The sequence below is a fragment of the Oryctolagus cuniculus genome, chromosome 9, assembly GCF_051225735.1.
Source record: "Oryctolagus cuniculus isolate XC-2025 breed Fujian yellow rabbit chromosome 9, ASM5122573v1, whole genome shotgun sequence".
NCBI classification, from domain to species: Eukaryota; Metazoa; Chordata; class Mammalia; order Lagomorpha; family Leporidae; genus Oryctolagus; species Oryctolagus cuniculus.
Genome location: NC_142875.1, coordinates 71,677,381 through 71,685,990, shown reverse-complemented (window position 1 = coordinate 71,685,990; position 8,610 = coordinate 71,677,381). Strand labels below are relative to the sequence as shown.

Sequence of the window (8,610 nt, the reverse complement as noted above, 5' to 3'; positions counted from 1 at the left end):
TTTTAACCAATATTTTATGAGATGCATAAATGAATCTACATTCAATTAACTACAGTAAATGAATTTAAATTATCTCTTTGGGGCCAGCGCTGTGGTGTAGTGGCTAAAGCCACTCTCTACAATGCTAGGATCCCATATGGGTGCCGGTTCGAGTCCTGGCTGCTCCACTTCAATCCAGCTCTCTGCTGTGGCCTGGAAAAGCAGTGGAAGACGGTCCAAGTCCTTGTGCCCCTTCACCCACATGGGAATCCCAGAAGAAGCTCTTGGCTCCTGGCTTTGGATCAGCCCAGCTCTGGCTGTTATAGCCATTTGGGGAGTGAACCAGCAGATGGAAGACCTCTCTCTGTCTTTAAAATACATAAAATAAATCTTAAAAAAAAATCTTTAGGGTTGTTTTGAGGATTAAATGAGTTAATGTGTATCTAGTCCTATGCTAAGCATTTTGCATACATTAACTCAAAACAATACCCATTTTTACTAACCTGAATATGTTATCTATAATAATAGCTTCTTATTATCCCTGGTTATTACCCAGTTCAGAAGCTCCCCTGACTGGGTGGCCAAGGGGCCAGAGTCGCTGTCACTACCCTCACAGGCTATTCTTGCTGATTATCCCCTCAAGGATATGCTGGAGTCCTAACCCACAGGACCTCAGATTGAGACCTTATTTAGAATAGGATCATTGCAGATGTAATTAAGATGAGGTCATGCTACAGTAGGGTCATCCCCTATTCAGATATAACTACTGCCCCTATAAAAAAGGAATTTAGGAGACACGGCTGCGTGAGGACTAGGCGATATGAAAACACTCTGCGGGAGCAAGAGTCTGAGGCTGCCAGTGCACACTGTTGGCCAGTGCGCTATTGCTTGTGCGCTGTTTCCCTGGGTCTCCAAGAAGCCCAAGTTAGAAAACACTACTGTTTAAAACTTCAAAATGAAAACTATACATCTGCCTGAGCAACTCAAAGAGGATGGAACACTTCTAACAAACAATAGGAAACTTCAAGGATTTGCATCACTGCAGTGCTGGAATTAAGCAAAGTGCTCTTCTTGGACTTAACGACCTGTTGTCTCAGTACACGTTTATAATTGATGCACACCTTTCAAACCTACTAAGTGAAGTGACTGCTGTGTTTACAGATAAAGATGCTAATGTATGGTTAGCAGCAGTTCAACTTCAATCCCTGGCCCCCAAAATACAAGCTGAACAAATTTCTCCATTTTTTCCTTTGGCCTTGGCAGATAGATCCAGGAGGTTGAGAGAAAGTAAAGGGCTTCAAGAACAAAAAGAAAATCCCCATGCCACTAGCAACTCCATTTTTATCATTTTATTGGAAGGAACATGCCAATGACCAGCAGCACATCCAGGTTTATGAAAACGGGGCTTCACAGCCAAATGTCAGTTCACAGTTATGGATGAAGGCCTATCATCTACTGAAAACTTGAAAGGATTTATTGAGATAGTAATTCCATGACTAATTGAATGCTGGATTGAAGCTGTGCCTCTGCAGCCAGCTGCCTCTGTTGGAAATGGTATAGAATGAGAGCCTCTACAAGTTATGCAGCAAGTCCTTAATATTATTTCCCTTTTGTGGAAACTGTCTAAAGAACATGATGAAACTCATAAATTGGAATCATGGCTTCGAAAGAATTGCCTTATTTGGGGTGCCAGATTCTGTCCTGGTTGCTCCTCTTCCAGTCCAACTCTCTGCTGTGGCCTGGGAAGGCAGTGGAGGATGGCCCAATTGCTTGGGCCCTGCACCCCATGGGAGACCAGGAGAAGCACCTGGCTCCTGGCTTCAGATCAGCACGGTGCGCCGGCTGCAGCGCGCAGGCCGCAGCGGCTATTGGAGGGTGAACCAACGGCAAAAGGAAGACTTTTTGTCTCCTGTCTCTCTCTCTCACTGTCCACTCTGCCTGTCAAAAGAGAAAAAAAAAAGAAGGAAAGAAAAGCATCAAGCATTGCACGATTTTCTCCAATAACATAGATCATCTCTTACTGAATTTAACACTGTCTGATATCATGGTCTCCTTGGCAAACGCCTCAACTTTGCAGAAAGGTTCCAGTTGGATAGAAATGATCAGAAGGCCGGCGCCGTGGCTCACTAGGCTAATCCTCCGCCTTGCGGCGCCGGCACACCAGGTTCTAATCCCGGTTGGGGCGCCGGATTCTGTCCCGGTTGCCCCTCTTCCAGGCCAGCTCTCTGCTGTGGCCAGGGAGTACAGTGGAGGATGGCCCAAGTACTTGGGCCCTGCACCCCATGGGAGACCAGGAGAAGTACCTGGCTCCTGCCATCGGATCAGCACGGTGTGCCGGCCGCGGCGGCCATTGGAGGGTGAACCAACGGCAAAGGAAGACCTTTCTCACTGTCTCTCTCTCTCTCACTGTCCACTCTGCCTGTCAAAAAAAATATATATATATATATATATGATCAGAAGATTTGTGACAGAGACCCCTGAAGATGACTCTAGGCTGAATAGTAAGCAACTGAACAGATTGCTTGGAGTGTCGTGGAGGTTAGTGTAGATACAACACAGCAGAGAGGCTACTGAGACTCTGATTAAGGCAGTGTATACCTTTTATCAGCAGAGGGGCCTTATCCTTCCAGTTCAAACTTCATTGCTGAAGTTTTTCAGTAAAATCTATCAGAAGGAAGAACTACGGTCTTACAAGATTCAGATACCGTAGTACAGTGTTTTCATGTTGGCTGGCTGGTTTACCATTGCAGCTTGCTCATCTTGGCTCCTGAAACCCTAAGGTGGTTTTTTTTTTGTTTTGTTTTGTTTTTGTTTTTGTTTTGACAGGCAGAGTTAGAGAGAGATAGAGAGAGAGAAAGGTCTTCCTTTTTCCATTGGTTCACCCCCCAAATGGCTGCTACTGACAGCATGCTACGGCTGGCACGCTGTGCCGATCCGAAGCCAGGAGCCAGGTGCTTCCTCCTGGTCTCCCATGCAGAAACCCTGAGCTTTCTACACAGCTTATAGATATCATTCATACTGCTGCAGCAGGAGAAAATAAAGAATTTCTAAAAAGTTTACAAGCTACTGTGATCCATAGGAAGGCACTGTGGTGGTTCTCCCTGCAGAGCCTCAGCAACATTTGGTTCAGCTTGTACATTTTCCACCCAGTCTGCCTGCTGATCTGCTTTCTCAGTTCAAGCTTGGTTGCTATGCTTATCGGGATACTGCACATGAGATCATCATTTTCTGGATGGAAGTTAATGACTGATTGATTAATGGTGTGAACAATGTCAGCTTCTTCTTTTCCACACTTGCAGGATTTTTGAAAGAGGAGTTGAGTTGGCTTCAGGGCCTGGAGGAGTTCCTCATGTCACCCAGACCCAGCTTTCCCCTGTGCTGCTCTACCTTATGGATTTGGGTCAATTTTTATACCACTGGGATGTGACAGAGGCAGTTTGTCACAGCTTATTGGTTATCCCTGTCCCAGGTCAGAGCTTTGACATCCTGCAAAGTGCCAGTAAGCTAGGCACTAGGTTGGTTTGACTGTAATTCCTGACAGCGTGGCCGACTGTGTTTCTGGTGTTATCTGTAGGCTCCTGGAGCATACTTGTGTAGAGTGAGACTCTACTGCCATTTCTGGCTTCTTGTTGCTACAGTCTTCTCTAGAGAAAGGGGAAGCAGAGCATCTAAGGAAGAGGGACAAGCTCTGGGGGCCCGCGTCTCTGCCTTGGCTCTTCTCCTCGAGTCCTCAGGTTGATGCAGAGCCTGTGGGTGAACAGGGTTGGGGCTGAGGAGCTGCCTGTGGTGGGCCAGCTGCTCCACCTGCCGCTTCAGCACGCTCCCCTCAGACCCACGTGTTGACCAATGCTATCTTGGTGCAGCAGATCATCAAGAATATCCCAGCCTTGAAGAGTAGCAGTGTGCAGGAGCCATGTACGTCAGCGACTTACGTTATTGCTTCCATGTGTACATCATGGGGCAATACCCACGGGCCCCGCGCCTTGAATGCAGGGTACTGAAGAGGAGCTGTGGTACCTCCTGTGGGAAATTGGGTACTCACATCTAACTTATTTTGAGGAGAGGCTGATGTAATAGATGTTTGTCATTAAAGCTGAACTTTAAAGAAAAAAAAAATAAAAAGAGGAATTTAGACCCAGAGAGGGCACCCACAGAAGGAAGATGTGAAGAGACCCAGTTAGAAGACAGCCATCTTCAAGGAAAGCAGAGAGGCCTGGAAGAGACCTTTTCTTCCAAATCCTTAGAGGGATCCAAGACTGCCAACACCTTGATCCTGAACTTCAAGCCTCTGGACCCACCACACAATGCATTTCTGTTCCTCACACCCAGTCTGTGGGAAGCTGCTTCAGCAGCTGGAGCAGACTAGTACACAGTGGAACAAGGGAAGGAGTCTCTCTCGTGACCATCAGCACTAAGTGGGAAAGAGAACAGTCAGGCCCTCTTATCACCTTCTCCGCTGATGCTGTCACTAACAGAGAATGGCTAGGTCTGTGCAAGCAGCTCACTCCTGAGGAGCGTTAGTCCATAGCAGTGTCCGCTGTAGCAGTGTTCTGCATACAGGCATGTGCAGTACTTCTTGCTGTTTGTTTTGCATTGAAAACAGTCTCAAAGTTGAGTACAAAGAGCACTCTGCAGGTGTTGCAAATGTTAGCCATTTGTAACAGTATACTCCAGGGTCCTTAGGGCTATCACTCAACTGTGGAGTAATTGATATATCAGAGTATACCAGACAGGTTCTGGATCAGCCTTTGAAGTAAATACTACATTTTCACACAGCTTGGTTACTTGCTGTGCCAGCTTCCTACAGCAGCTGTAATACCTTATCACAAGTCAAGTGCTTACAGTTGTGGAGGGCGAATCTGTAAGAGCTCTCATGGGGTTAAAATGACAGCGTCAACAGAGCTACTTTCTCCTGGGAGCTCTAGGGGGCAATGTGGGTCCCTTTTCCAGCTTCTTGAGGCCACCTGCATTCCCTGGTTCCTGGCCCCTTCCTCCATCTTCAAATCCCTCTGTGACTCTGGCCTCCTCTCTTGCTCCCCCTTCCACTTGAAAGGACACTTGGGATTACATTGGGCCCTCTTGGCTAACCCAAGATCAACCCCCTATTTTTTTTTTTTTTTAATTTACTTACAGGAGGTAGGTCTTGCATCTGCTGGTTCTCTCCTCAAATGCCCGGAACTGTTGGAATCCAGGTTTCCCATGGTGGCATAGACCCAAGTACTTGGGCCATCATCTGCTGCCTCCCAGCGTCTACACTAGCAGTGAGCTGGAATTGGAAATATGGGAGGCAGGAGTCCTACATGGCCACTTAGTAGATGCTGGCCCCAGCTCCCTATTTAAAAGTCAGACAATTACCAACCTTACTTCCATCTGCAATCTAATTCCCTTTTGCCATACAGAAGAACCAATGCACAGGTTGCAGGCAGTTGAAGGGAGAAGTTTGGGAGGGCGGTGGGATAGAGGGGAGAGTATTATTTGGCTTTCCACACTTGCCCAGGGTCACAGAACTGGTTAAGTGCTAGCACTGAGTACTGTGTCCATTAAACAGCTATATGGACTGCTCGCTCAGACTCGACACAGGGCGCATTGTACCGGTAGACGTTTTCCTTCGATATGATTACCATTGTTTCAGAGCAACGTGTAGCCACAGCTTTAAAACGTGCCAGGCCCGGCTACTCCGAGGACAGCGCCTCCCGCCAGACTCAGGCGACTTCCTTGACCGACAACCCGAGAGACGACCAGCCGGCCCGCCCAGCGGAAGCGCGCCAGTCGCAGGCGCTTGGAGCTGGCGCGGGTCGCCAGGGAAGCGGGTGAGCGAGTGAGGCGTCTTCGCCCCGGGGCGCGGTGTCTGTGGGAAGGAGCGCAGCGGGCGGCCGGAGGGCCGGGAGTGCCTCGGCGTGGGACCTGGAGGACAGGGCGGCGCCCACGCCGGGTGAGGGAGAGCGGAAGGCAGGAGCTGATCGCCCCCTGCAGCGCCCCAACCCTGGCCCCGGCCCCAGCCCCCTCGGCGCGCGCCCCCTCCCTGAGGCGGCTGGGGCGTGGCGCAGGTGCAGCGCAGGTGGGGCCAGGTGGCTCAGCCAGGGCCAGGGGTCCGGCAGGGCCTAGTCGCTTTTGTAGGAGGAAAGATTTTTGTCGCGGGTGAGAAGAATGATTCGTCGCCCAGTTAACCTGTGGCTCACGGGTGATCCCGCCTCTAAGCGTTTGCCACACTTTTTTTTTTTTTTTTTTTTTTTTAAGTAGTAAAAGGCATGTGAACGGACCCTATACTTTGACCTCAGAGCATATGCAGGGCTTGTAAGGATTTTTAAGGTTGTAACAGTGGCTGGGAAATGTGGGCACAAAGGGTGAAACGTGGCTTTCAGCTAAGAAAAATCTCGTAGCTCTGGCTTAGCAGGTACTCTCCATTGCATGGAATAGAGGCCCCGAGGGAACAAAGAAAAGAGACACGGGAAAAGTCGCCCCCTTGTGTAGCAGCAGCCGCGGTGGCCCTGGCCAGTTAGAATTCCGGTGCAGGGTGGTTTTTCCTTCATGCGCCCAAACACATCCAGACACCTAACTGTTCTGGGAAAGAATTGTTTTGGATGACAATGCATCTGATTCGATGTAGAAATGATTTCTAGATTTTCCTGATAATGTTGTGACTAAACAGAAATATAAACTGTAAATTTTACACCTCACAATATTGTAGGTTTTGGGCTGTGATTTTTGCTTTACTGGTCATTCTCTTTATGGGATTAAAAAAAAACACCATGAGCTTTTGTAAAAGTAAAGTTCTTTTAATGAAAAAATATGCATCCCCTTTGTAAGGTCTTAATGAAGATATCTGCCATTTATTAAGGCGCTGGGAATCTTACATCTCATTTTACATTTTGCACACACTCTCATATGTATTGGGCAGTCTGAAGTCAGTGTGTTTCACATCTCATTCCAGTTGCAGGCTCCTCTAGCTCAGCCTGTCTAAAATGGAGTGGATTTTTCCTTTCTCCCATATTCTGCCACACCTCTGCCATGCTCCTACCACCAGAAAAATCAAAGAAAAAGCTAGACACACCACCACTGATTGTGCCTTTTTCTCTCTAGGAATATCGTCACCATTCATCCAGTTTATGCCAGAAATCTGGGAGTCCATCGTGCCTCTTCCTCCCTTCCTGTCCTCCAGAAATCTGTAGCAAAAATGTGTCAATTGTTGCCACTTCTTCCTTCCCAGTTTCTTCTTCCCCACTGGCACCACCTATGTCATTGCACCATCATTTTCCTGCTTTGTTTGCTCATGGAGCCTCTGATCTGGCCCCTCCATGCCTCCACCCTCTGGTCTGCCCACTCTGCAGCCTGTGTGGGTGATTTTTCTAATACGCTTGTGTGAGGACTGTATTGCCCTCCTGGTTAAAACCCTCCAGGGACAGCCTATTAATTACCCTGAGGACAAAAATCCAGCCATCTAACTGTGCCTCGTAATGGACTTCAGATGCAGCCCTGTCACTGTAGCCCCTTACAGTCTTCTTGAATTCCTTGAACGTAATCCCTTTTGCTCTGCAATGTGCCATTCCCTCCGCCTTGATCACGCTTTCCCTCCTCTTTGGCCAACTTCCACTTATCCTTCAGGCTCTAGTTTAAGTATACGTTTGCCCACTGCTTTGGATATTTCTGCTGTAAACCGGCATGCTCTTCTTGGAAGACTTGCCCTCCACATTTGTTGAGGTTTATGGCCACCTCTGCATGGGACATCCCTGATGCCAGAGACCAAGAGAGATTTGTTCAGGATTCCAACTTCTGACTCAGAGTTGGGGCTCGGTGTCTGCCTGTTGAGTGAATAATGTAGGGAGGGAAACTTTTTTCTGTGTCTTCTTAGATTCAGTGCTTGAGGCCCTGAAAATTAAACTGACAAAAAGAGATAGATGGGAGAAAAAGTCTACTACATCTCCAAATTGTGAAATGTTAAACCAAGATACTTACATTTTAACTAACTCTGTGATAAATTAGGGAACAGTAGCTAGATCAAGGACAGAGGCTTCTAAAGTGAAGAGCAAGAGGGTAAATATGTGGAAGAAACAACAGAGGATAAAGAAACAACAGAGGATAAAGATTATTTAGATAACAGAAGATAAAGGTTTATAATGCAAACTTAAATTGATGCCTTCCCTGTTGGTAACAAATGTATTCCTGGTACTGGAGGGAAAAACACATTTACAAAGGTTATTGCCATTACCTAGGGGGATGTTTGTATTTAAATGAAAGTGAAAAGGATAAAGAACAAATTGCTTTCAGCTCCAAGCAATTCTTGTGCCAAAGTGGAATGCTTGTGGCAAACTGATCCCTTTCAAAGGAATAAGCTGTGCCATATTGTGATGATTAGAGCTACTTTAGCTTGTAGGGGTGAAGAGAAATTTCCCCTGTCTTCTAGAGCTTTGCCCAAATGAAGTGACAATAGATTAAAGAGGAGAGAAGTTATACACATTTATTAATGTGCCTGGGGCAGGGTTGGGATCACAGGTGTGTGATTACCCACAAACCCAACATGGTCCTGACACATCTTTACCCCTTTTTCTGTAGGTGAGGGAGAAAAGGGGAGTATAAGGGAAATTGTGAATGATTTTTAGAGGAACTCTGTGGGCTTGGAGAACATAAATAGCC

General features: G+C 47.2%; 1 protein-coding gene and 1 pseudogene across 12 annotated transcripts in view; both read left to right on the top strand.

The window, feature by feature from the left end:
• The first annotated feature begins 799 nt into the window (after positions 1–799).
• On the top strand, positions 800–5,793 carry LOC100345631 (testis-expressed protein 10-like; annotated as a pseudogene).
• The window catches only part of NEK3 (NIMA related kinase 3), a 35,162-nt gene continuing 32,128 nt past the window's right edge, over positions 5,577–8,610 (top strand). For 3 of the 12 annotated variants that reach the window (XM_070048904.2, XM_008273882.5, XM_070048903.2), the window contains exon 1: positions 5,659–5,789. The gene's annotated coding sequence lies outside the window, so the exon portion shown is untranslated. Of the gene's footprint in view, positions 5,912–8,610 lie in introns of all 12 variants that reach the window. The other 9 variants (XM_070048905.2, XM_008273883.5, XM_070048901.2 and 6 more) reach the window with 7 other exon arrangements.